Source organism: Helicoverpa zea, chromosome 1 (assembly GCF_022581195.2).
Source record: "Helicoverpa zea isolate HzStark_Cry1AcR chromosome 1, ilHelZeax1.1, whole genome shotgun sequence".
In the NCBI taxonomy this organism is placed as follows: Eukaryota; Metazoa; Arthropoda; class Insecta; order Lepidoptera; family Noctuidae; genus Helicoverpa; species Helicoverpa zea.
This window is the reverse complement of record NC_061452.1, coordinates 11,351,301-11,364,051: the sequence shown is the minus strand read 5'-3', so window position 1 is coordinate 11,364,051 and position 12,751 is coordinate 11,351,301. Positions and strand designations below refer to the sequence as shown.

The 12,751-nt window shown below is 36.8% G+C and overlaps 1 protein-coding gene across 1 annotated transcript in view; it reads left to right on the top strand.

The window, feature by feature from the left end:
- The window catches only part of LOC124635257 (solute carrier family 12 member 4), a 494,187-nt gene that overhangs the window by 381,033 nt on the left and 100,403 nt on the right, over positions 1-12,751 (top strand). The window lies entirely within an intron of this gene.

The following is a 12,751-nucleotide window of genomic DNA, read 5'->3' as shown; positions in this document are numbered from 1 at the left end:
TAAAGTCTTTCGTAAAGAAGTTAATAGAATAAACGTTAATAGTAAACGTAACTCGTGTTTATGTACTCACAATTTAGGGGCTTTCAAAATCCCCATTTGTGGAAGAGAAGGATATTGTCAATTTTATTTGATACTCTATTCATATTTTTTTCTACCACTACACTTAAACAGCGGTATTTCCCAAAACAAAACACAGCTGCGATTTACATTAAGCCTGATAAATACCATATATTATCATTGTCAATTTTCTATAAATCAACGTCGAGTCATCTTGATATAATTTAAATGAATAAGATTAAAAAATATGAATAAACAAATACCTAGGTAAATTTTAAGTAATTTCTTTATTGAATAGTTTTGTTCCCATAATTATTACCTAATTAATTATTTTTTACATTACATTTTTCAATCGACAATTTGACATACAAATATTTTCGTCACAAATTTTTGGCACTTATATCTTTGTCAACTTGTAAAAATGCTCCGTCCTTCAAATGCTGCCTATCCCAAAATTGTGTTAGCATTAGCTACAATCCAATCAGCAAAGCGAGACACGCGAGTGTTCACTCCCGGGTACTGAGGAGTGGCACAGCTGATACCCCAAGAACAGATGCCAACGACCACGTTGTTATGGTAGAGGGGGCCACCGGAGTCTCCCTGGCACTGGTCACGACCACCGACGTCGAGGACACCGGAGCACAACATGTTGTCAGTGATGTTGGCTGCCCGAGTTGCGTATCGGGACCTACAGATCACCTGGTTGACAGTCCATAGCTGTACGTGGCGGAGTTGCTCTGATAATAAACCACCGGCCTGCAGAAAGAGGATAATAAATTAGTTAAGTATTGTAGTAGCTAGTTAGACGTAGGACTTTACACAATCTTAATGTGCAATGTGAATCGAGAGTCTGATCAAATTAAAATTAATTTGTCTAAATGTAAAGATACAGTAAAGCAAGGTAGTAGTATGAAATTCAAACTCATCAGAACATTTTGTCACTATTTCATAACTTACGGAGGTAGTACCCCATCCCGCAGCCCAAACTTCTTCATTGTCCTCAAGGATGTACCCGTTTCCAGAAATGGCAGCAGGCTTGACAACAGGTCCGAATATAATGCTGCCAGTTGTCCGCAAGATGGCGACGTCATTGTCAATGGTGCGAGAGTTGTATTTGGGATGGACAATGATGGCTATAACTGTGTGGACGAGACCGCCACTGTTGGCAAAGCTGGAGCCAACGCGGATGCGCCATCTATTGATTGTGTCACCGCTAAAACAGAAAGGGAAACTTAATTCAATTATTTAAGAGTAATTTAAAAAATAACTAAGTTGTTGTGTATATTACATTTGAATAAAGGCTTCTCTGACCAATATACGGATCATACCAGTAGAATAATGAATCCTGCTGGGATTTTTAATAGTAGTTGAAACTGATCTTATTTTTTCATCTCTATTCATTAAATGATTATTATCATAAAATCAAAAGTCATTTATTCAAAGTAGGCTGAAAATCAGCACTTTTTGAACGTCAAATTTACAAAAGACAGCCCCCAAAACGTCCGCCCCGAAGAAGTAAACTTACGAAGGACAATGAGCAGCGGTGAGGATAGCCCTTCTAGTAAGGATGGTGCCTCCACAGGACTGGCTGAAGCTGATCCCGAAATAAGAGTACAGCAATGCGGCGATGGTGGGGTACTGGTCTACGGTGGTTGCTTCACCTCCCACGATTCTTTGGGGATTAGTGGGGACGGCTGGAATAAAATGGGAGGGTGCTTGATAAAGCAAATTGAAAGATACCAGATGAACAAGATGAAACCAGCGTCAATTCCAGGTTTCTCTTCCTGTGTGATTCGGATCTGGCGTTCCGTTTGGTCCAGTCGTGAGTCATATTTTCGATCCTGTCTTCAAAAATAAAGAATATTTGTGTATTATGTATATATCATTTATTTTTATTATACCCATGTTAGTGTCTATGTTGTGTCCAAATATTCGTTTTTCTTTCTTTCGTTAAATTAGTACTTATTCAAGAAATCAAAAATCACTACTGAATTATAACCCATCTGTGTATCTTAAATCCACATTACAGTATTTCTTTCCATCGAATTCGCAGCCAACCTATCTTTTTCCAAATCACTTTCCTAATCTCATTGGCATTACAATAATCTGTATTCCCAAAGGAGGCGAACAAAGGAGTCTAGCATTGGCTCAAGTGCCCATATAAAGGGTGAAGACTATTAACTTACTCAGAGCTACCAAAAATCTTTTTACGAACGCAATAGCAATTTCCCGTTCCACTTTCGCTCGCAATAAGAGACGCACATTGCAAACTAAAGAGTGGCCCTACACTTGGCCCAACGGTTATTCGGTTGTTTTTTATTTTAAGAAAATCGTAAATTCAATCAATTTTATGATACCTCATCGTTGTTATGTGCGTACTACCATTCATCTTCATACTGATTAATGAGCCTAAATATAGGGCGTCAGAAAGTCTGCAGTGTGCGGATGCTCTAAGATGTAACTTTGTATGTTAATTAAAGACGAGCCTATTATAAACTTTAATGTTCACAATAAACCGAAAATGAAATGAAGAAATTGTTTATGGCTAATAAAAGCCGTTTTATAAACATCTCAGGCCTCACCAGTTTTCATGACTTTTTAATGCCGAAATCTTAAAGAATTTTTCTTTTTTCACAGGTAATCTTACGGCATCCAGGCGGTAATATGACTTCATCTCACTTAAAGATGCTCTCTGTTATAATCTTGAAGGGTCAACGCATCTGATTTACAAGGTATTTAGCATAGATCTCCATAAAAAAAAAACATTCTCAACCAATAGAAATACGTATGCTCATTTTAATGATAATTATATTAAAAAAAAAAAAACTATTATACTCATACCAAAAAAAGGCTTATTTATACAGCCAATCCTTGTCTTTTAAACAAAGAGAGGAGACCGCGGCACTATAAAACCAGGCACTGTTACTGAAAACCCGACATCTACAATAGCGATAACCAGAGAAGCTTTGAAACAATAGAAACTCGACTCCAAGAGAAATGATTTAACTGTCTTCATAACCGAAACGAAATTGCACTCATTATACTTTATTCATTTGTTTTGTGTTCGAAAAAAGGAACACTCATTTTTGGAAGCAGGATTGCTGATACACAACGGGGGATGTTTGAAATATTATTAGGTTTTATAGCAGATACGAAGAAATATAAATTGGCATATCCCTACTAATATTATAAAGTCTGTCTGTCTGTTACGCTTTCACGTCTAAACCACTGAACTGATTTTAATAAAATTTGGTGCAGAGATAGAGTTAACCTTGAGAAAGAACATAGGATAGTTTTTGTCCCAGACTTTGGAAGAATACTCTTGGAAACGCGATATACCGAACTTACGCGGGCGAAGCCGCGGGCGGATGCTAGTAGGTAATAAATGACATGTTATCTATACATATAATAAATCTGTAAAAAAACTGTGTCTGTACATTGAATATATTAAAAAAATAATAATTGGGTGGGGTTTAGGAACAGTAATGGAGCACAAATCCAAAAAAAAAAATCTGTCTGTTTGTCTGTATGTCTGTATGTCTGTATGTCTGTTTGTTCGTACACGCTAATCTTCGGAACTACTGAACGGATTTCAATGATTTTTTCTTTGTTGTAACAGTATTAAGCCTGGTCAACATATAGGCTATAATTTATCTTCGAAACTTGAAGACCTGATACAGAACTCCAACAGACCAACAAAACTATAAGAGATACAAAAATGGTGCCATGGCAAAAATTGTTTCATGTGATGAGCATTTTCAGCTGAGATAATAAATTTTAAGATCTGGAACACCTGATGTGGAACCCCAAGAGCCCAGCTTCTCTGTACCATATACAGGTATGACGTTTTAGCAAAAGTTGATCAATTTGATAAGCACTTTCTATCGACTTATACAAATTGAAGATCTAAAACACCTGATGTGGAACTCCAGGGGCCCAGCTAGACTATAGCATATAGAGGTATGACGTTTTAGCAAAAGTTGTTCAATCTGATAAGCACTCTCTGTTGACTTATAAAAATTGAAGATGTAAAACACCTGATGTGGAACTCCAGGAGCCCAGCTAGACTATAGCATATGAAGATATGAGGTTCTAGCAAAAGTGGTTCAATCTGATAAGCACTCTCTGTTGACGTATAAACATCGAAGATCTGGAACACCTGATGTGGAACTTCAAGAGCAATACTACACTTGAAATGTATAGAAATGAATGTTATGAAATAGGTATGGTGAATCAAAAAAAGTAATTAGTCCGTCTTTTAGATAACCCTAAAATAATGGACACGTATTTTTCTTTTCTCTCTCTCATAAACAAATAATAACGAAGATACAATACGCTTGAATTTTGTCTTAAGTCACTGTTTAGTACAAATTTTACATACCTAGACGTCGCGTCACGAGCCCCCACTCTCCGACTTTGTTGCGTTATATCTCATTATTATTACGTATGTCTCTCCAGACCTCGGGACTACAGAGTTCCAAATTTTTGGGAGGCAAACGTGGGGCAGAAGCCAACACGCTGAAGCCCTTTTGAGACAACTTTAATGAAATGGTGACACAAAACAGACGATTATCCCTCTATACACTATAGAAATGAACCCAAGGACAATCCCCTGTGGACGTCGTTAAAAAAAGACAATCCCCGGTTCTGTGCTAAACTATTGCTAACTATGGAGGAAAACTGCTTGGGCTATTGTGATGGGATGTTAGTGGATGATATTGTATTAGATACATGTAAAAATGGCAGGTGGAGACTCGCCACCTCACTTACTGGGCCCCCGGGAATCAGTCACTCAATAGCAACAAGAAGGCAACAAGGACATGAGCGGCTGAAGGACGAGGATACTTTAAACGCAGATTACACGCTCCCTGTGGGTCACTTACCATGAGGCACCTACCCTCCGAGCAGGGCTACTAACCCTGATCTAGCGACTCCACTCTGGACGGCCAAGCCAAGACAGAGGCGTGAGACCTACCCCAGTCATGGTTCACTTCGACCGACCGGAGATGGGGGACAGTATACTCCCTGTTCTCCCTGGAAAACTCAGTATATATAGCCCCTCGGGGTCGCTACTCCCCGTCATCAGCCTCAGATGTCATGCGGTGCTTATATCTCATTATTATTGTCGTTATTATCTCGAGCGTTTGTCCCAATTATGTTAGGGTCGACTTCCAGTCACGATGCAACTGAGTACCAGTGTTTTACAAGGAGCGACTGCCTATCTGACCTCCACAACCCGGTTACCCGCTCAACCCAACACCCCTTGGTAAGACTTACTGACTTCTGACTACCCATAACGACTGCCAAGAATGTTCAATGTCAGCCGGAACCCACAGTTTAACTTCCCCTCCAAATAACGGTCATTGGTATCCAAAATATACGTAGAAAGTACATACGAACTTAGAAAAGTTGCACGCTCATACTTGAGAGATTGGTTCCACTAAACCACCACGACTTCCACTAAGTCACCATGACTTTGTCATCTATTTAATGTTTTTTTACGTAATAATACGTGTAATATTTTTGCCACACACAACTTAAATGCGGACTAATCAGAATCACTACTTTTATCCCTATGGTCACGTCTATTGCGGTTCAGTTCTCAGCGTTTTGTTTAGTCTGCTGTGCTTTTGCTGTTAAACTACAAAAATTAAATATATGGAACGTTTCTAATGGTTATGCGTATTCCGTTGTTTTCAAGTCAACGGGCCCTTAAAATTCAATATCAGACTATTCAGATCTTTGATTTAGCTGACCCCGTAGTCGCTGGCATAAGGGACAGGATCCGCGTACGAAGTCGCGGGCAGAAGCTAGTGTAAAATAAGATGGTTTAAGTGTAGCAATATTTTAACTTTCATAATTTTGTGCAACTAAACTAAACAAAGACTTTGACACTAACTTTTTGACACTAATGTGTATAAAAATAATGAACCTTACCTGCAACAATGCCCAAACAGAGGCACAATACAACGATAGGCCGCATGTTGCACTACCAAACTACAACTATTTGTTTTCGCACTATCCATCACTTATATAACCTTGCAATTATTGATTCAGTCTCGATACACTATCAGTGGAAAGGACAAATAACTTCAAACATCTTGAACCCTTCATTTACTAGAAGAAAACCATTTAGTGGCAACTAGATTTTGTCTTTGAATTTTCGCTCAACGTAGCAAAAACATAGCAGTATCACATATTTATAAATCTTGGCTTTTATCAATTAATTTCGCCCGCGGTTTCACCCGCGTCCCGTAGCCGGATGGTGACAAAAACTAAACTTAAACTTATTCTAAAACCTTTTCCCGGGTCTAAGTTACCTCCCCTCTAATTTTCAGCCAAATCGGTCAAGCCGTGACAACGGAAAGCGGGTTTCATTTTTATATACGTAGATTTAGAATTAAATCAAATAATTTACTTTAATTCTAAAAAATGTAAATAACATTTTCCATATCTGAAATTAATTTATGTGAAACACATCTCTGCATTCAAGAATATCACAAACATTGCAAGAAAAACGAATAAGAAAATGTATGAAGAAAAGTGGGACGGACTACAATTCTTCTGAATAGTTCTGAACATTAAAGTATTTCTCTTTTCTGTACAATATGAAGGTTTTCTATATTTCTAATGGCCTCTGTATTCAATGTAATGACCGATATCAGAAACACTTTAACGTTTATCGATATATTACCACATACAGACTTGACCTACTCGTAGAGAAAAGTAGATGTGAAGCCAATAGAAACACTAAAAGTATTTAGTACTTTAAAGTGCTGAGTTCTTTAGTGAACCTAGCCTCTTGTTTACCCTGGTATAAATATCTGTACAAGAAAAGTACTTCTTATACCCAAATAATTTGAAATTGCAATTATATAGTCTTTGATTTTCATTTAATAAATAAATCGAAAAATCTTAAATCTATGAATATAATAAAGAGGAAATATTATTTTGTTTGTTTGTACCCCAAAACGCTCCGAAAAGACTGAATCGATTTGAAAAATACTTCCACTGTTGGGTAGCTACAATACTCTAAACTAACATAGGCTATATTTTGTCCGAGTATGAGCAGAAGCAGTCGGGACGCGTGTGAAACCGCGGGAAAACAGGTGATACAAAATAAATCCATTGAGTTAAATATATGTAGAATTGTACCACCAGTCAGGTTTACGATTGTCTCATAGATAACATGTTATCTTTTAGCAGTGTTATCTTTGGTATGTGTCAAATATAAGTAAACAGTATTACAAACTAATAGATTATCATAATCACTGTAATCACATGTAAAGTATTTGAAACATAGTGAACACGAACCTTGAAACTTGTTCACTTGTATTCCATGAAATTATTATTAGTGGGACGACGGCTGAAACACAGTCATCCCGAGGGAGGAATGTAATTAACACAACGAAATAATTAATGACCACTGCTCACCATACAATGTTTATTTGTTCAGAAACGTAGAACATGTTATGTCATAACATGTTCAGAAACGTAGAACATGTTATGTCATAACATGTTCTACGTTTCTGAACAAAGATGCGCTTTTGACTATATTAAAAAAAGATGAAACACAATTTGATGCCTCTAGGCTAGTTGTTTGATCTCTATTACAATAGACAAGATACTTTCAAACAAAATGTACAGTCCAATCATATTTCGACATACAATATACCCTTTGTCCCACTCCCTCGGGTACAAAGGGTGCTGAACAAATAACGCTTTACTTTACACACTTACGTGTTGTAAGCCATCTGTGCGTGTGTGCGTGTTTTCCTACAAACTCGTACGCTCCGATATATTAGCTTTACGTGATTTAATTTTGCAATATATTTGATTTGCCAACACTTGAGCTTTCTTCTGCGAATCTCGCGCTTTCATATTAAAGTCTATAAAAGAATTGATATTAATATCGTCGTCGACAATTCTTTCTTATTCAGCTTTCAGTTTTTCAGTCTGTTTTCGTATATTGTCGAACGACTTGCGAAGTTTCGTGCCACGATTCACGATTTAATCAATTCTGTAATTCCACAAGAGGTTTCTGTACATTTAATCAAATGAAGCTTAATTCTGTACCTTTTCGGCGCCTTATTGTATTTCCCTCACATCCCATATACGTAGAGAATATTGTGAAAATACACAGGGCGTGTTCGTGCAGATATAAATCAATTTGGCAGAGGATAACATTAGTATTCAGTGCGCGCGGAACTCGCCTCTTATCTGAAATTTCACTGACCTTACCTATTATTGAGCAGGATTATAGTTGCCCCAAAACTAACGCTATTGGCCCGTGTTTGGGTTTCGGCCATGACTTTTTGCTGAATTAAGCACATTAGTATTTGTTCTCTTGATAATAATATGACCCGTTGTGCCATATGTACCAATAATGATATTAGCCAGCCAAAAGTAAGAAAATCATTTAAACACCAAGGTTAGGTACTGCAGCAGACTGCCATTAGTTAGCACGTGTCTAGTTTCTCCGTTCATAATACAGCAACCGCCTCTCGGCCTCCATTCCCCTGCGCCACTAGATTTTCTCCGACAAATCTCATCAGAGTTGCATAACTCGGGCATACCACTTCCTAACCCACCTTATATGGTTTCAAAGTCACTTACGATGCCCCAGAGACAGAGTGTGAGAATCTGTATGTTTTTTCTAGATTAGTTTTTTGATGTGAAGTTTGATTTTCACAAAGCTTTGACAAAAGTCGTCAGTTGTCGGATGAAAGTCGGTCAGAGATAAAAAGCGGGCATCTCGCTCGCATGTCGGCCGTGCCCATTGCCTCGTATTTGACGTACGTCGCGAAATGTCAGGCTTGTATGGACATAGTGAATGACAGCCGCGGACTTGCGTCGCAATGCGGACCTTAAGACAAAGTAATCGTAATCGCGGCTTATGGATAGAGCCGTCATCTACTAGAGCTTTTCTTTTCGGATACTAGTTATCCTTAGGCCAGCTTTATATTTGTGTACCTGCTCTTGAGCTATGTGTGGAAGAGTTAGTCGAATCAATATTATTGTGTTAGTTATTCGTTAACGTAAGCTAAGCTTAGTCTTAGAGCTTAGGAGCCGTGTATTTGATTATCGGGGTTGGCTATTGAATAATACTGTATGCTTATACAGTTATGTATTGCAGGTTAGAAAACAGAAGACAACCATCAGTGTCGCCGGACAGAAATTATGAGTTTGAAAGTAGAATACTTTAAACGTTCTGGGTAATTAGCGTGATTTTATACTTATTATGTAAATAAAAGAAACACAATGATGATATGTAAAACATACCACATGTACAGTTTTGGTTCACGGCCAGGTCACCCAAGATAAGATAAATTGAAAAGTAAAACACAAACGAATCTATTTATCAAGGGAAATAAAAGATTCCATAACTATTTGTTAGTGTTAAATAGCTTGTGACTTTAGAGTTTAGTTCCTTTTTTTCATGGAAGAAGGTACATGACTAGGATATTTACATTAATTCAAGACTTCTGATTGAGGTATCAAGCAGCAAAAGACTCGTTTGATTTGTTTGAGCCCTCTATTCTCAGTTACGTGGTCAGGAAAAACTGATTAAGTATCAGTTGGTCAATTTATAGAAGTAGGGTACTTATAGACTACTTTTCATGTGGGTGCACAAAGTACTGCCGCTGTACTGTCAAATCCAAACCGTGCTGCACACGACCACACCTCACCGGGTACAGCGTTAAAAGGGCTCAAACAAACTCACCATTGAATGAAAGCTGTTAATAAAATGATCGGCCATTATCAGCGACATGGCAGTGGCGACGTGCCTAATGTCCTCAACTTGGCAGCACTTCAGTCATATTCATGAGCACTGATTCCTTTTGATAAGCACGCTCCACTGTTGGCCTTTCAAATTGTATGGATTGGTTTTATCCAATCGCGGGTTTTAATATGTTGGTGCTGAATATACGGAATAGGTTGTTACGTTTGCTTTTTCAAAAAAATATGTAATACCTATCGGAATACGTAGCGACAATTATGTTTTTCATTTCAATGTTATAGAGGCCAGAATGTCACAGCTAATGATGAAATAGCAGCTACAACAATTATCAAGAGACACACAAACTTAAACTTAATGTAGATATAAAACTGTGTAGACCCAAATTAGAAAGCTATGCAAATTAGCAAAGCAACTAATTCTTAAGTCTCTGTCCCGGATTTACCACTTCTAAGTGTACCATTTATTTCCTTTGTAGAAAAGCGAGAGAAATTTCGTTCAACATGTTATCAACGTTATCACTCACAATTCCCCTTTCACTACTGTGCCGACACAAGCAAAAAAAAACGTGATAACGCCTATAAAATTATCATAAGAGTGCAAACTATACACAACGCCGGCCACTCGAGTTGTCAGTAAGTACATATTTAGATAGCGATCAAGCTATAGTAATCGACTGTGGTGAATAAACTCGGTCAATGACTGGACTCATGTGACTGTCAGCTTATCGTTTGAACGTAAATGATGCTCACTTGTTGGTACTTAGTTAGGTGCATTATATTGCATGGTGCTTTCAATTTGCTTGAAGGAATTTGAATTTGATGAGTGTGAGTCGTGATTAGATTAGACGATAGGCATTTGACTATTAATTTATCAAAAGTAATAATTATCATACTTTCTTACTAACAATTATGTCTGTCTATCGGTCTGTCCGGCTTTCACGCAAAAACTTCTGAATCAATTTGAATGTTTGATACATAAATAGACTAAAGCCTAAAGGACGAAGCCTACTTTTCATCCAAGTATGGGAAGTTATTGATCTTTATAAAGAGTTCGTTTTTAAATGTCTTTGGCTGTACCAATGTCCTTTTGTAAGCTACAGATCAAATTCTGTTTCTATAATAACCGAAATCCTTTATTTAGTTGCATACAATGATCGGCACGCTGTTAGCACGGATGATACAAATAATCTGCACTAAAAAAGGTGAATTGATGAAATAACAGCTGATATTTTAGAGGAGCTTATATCCAATTTAATTCGTCTGGTATTCTGAAACTTAAAATAATAAAAGACTTGAATTTTTATGTAGGTACCCCGCATCCCTACGGAGATTCAGTGAAATGAAAAATTATCACCATATATTGTAGGTACGAACTAGCTGTTGTACGGGAAAAAAATGAAAACTACTTCCTGCACCTGGATAAAAATGCTTTAGACTATTTTTGTACATTTGATTTTGACTCTCTGAAGTTAAGGCGCGATAGCTAAATGAAAAGACAGTTTCGCATTTATAATATTAGTAAGGATTTATTCTAATCCGTCTGTTCAGTATTATTTCACCCTTTGAGATTGTGTAAGGACTAATAAAAGACGCAATGTAAATCCGATTTATCTTATCTCGTCTGGAGGGTAAAGATGTTATTGCAATGACGGTGTTTCGATGAGTATAGCAGAAATCTTTATCCACTTTCTATAGACATTAGTTACACCAGTAACATGTAGGTGTGTATGTCTGTTTGTTATACATTTTCATTAAGCTAAACTGATTTTGATGGAATGAAGAGAATGATTGAAGATGAATGTTTGTTGAAATACATAAAAAGTTGAAATCATGATGCAGAAATATTTTTTTCTACTTATTCAACTAAAAAGAAGGGATGGGGAGAGGTGAGTGAGATGTTGATTCCCTGAATTACACACAACGCCTTGTGCAGATGTAAGTATAAAATATTTCGTAGAGGTTTACAATAATAAAAAAAGTTATCAAACGAATCAGCTCTCTACAATTCTTCAACAACAACAATAAAGTACAAGCATTTATTTACAAACCAAGTTCCTACGAGTATTTTTTATCAAGATTCACAGTAAAGAACGCCAGTAGGTACAACACATTTAAATAAATATTGACACAGATACGAAGAAGCGATTAAGTACTATACTTTCTTAGTTCATCATCTGCCATTACACGCGAACGTGCACAAATCATTATTTAGTTTAGCTAATTATAAAGATAATTATACTTTTTTAGTGTTTATTATCAGTTTTTTGTGTTCCCAAGTGACCTTAGTGCTGAACTGTGAAGTGGATACAAAAATATTTACACATGGATGAGAATTGTGGGACACACAATGGAAATTATACACCTCTAGTCTTTAGATCAACAGGTAAGATTGGTTGTGATTACTTACAAATCTAATTTTTGCAACCTTTTCTTCTTTTCGTTAGATAAGTTACAATGGTTTCAAACTTTGTAGGTAACTAATTATTACCCAAATACTTGAATTTTCCAAAAATGTACTTTACATTAAGAGAATTGTAGTAAAACACGCCAGTTAACCACTTGTAATGTACCTGTTTGCAAAAAGCATTTTTGTGTTTCGAGTGAATTAAAAAAGAGTGTGTCACGAAGTTTCCACATTTTTACACTTTTGTCTGAACAATACAAACCTTTAATTCTGACCAGTCTAGTGACTCTCGATACTTTCCGCAAATGAAATATGTCTTCAAAGTGCTTCTTGTAAGGTCGTGTTTCTTATTTTATCAATCTTTATTCACAAAATATATACAGAAACATATCTAATAAGGCATTCAAAACGATTTAAATAATGAACGATCACTTCAAGTCTATACGATTAATCGTTCACAAAGTTATTACTTAACTAGGTGTAGTTTGCTCGGTTTGATAACAGTAAATGAGAGATATTGAACTCAACGACAGTTTTTTTACATAATTT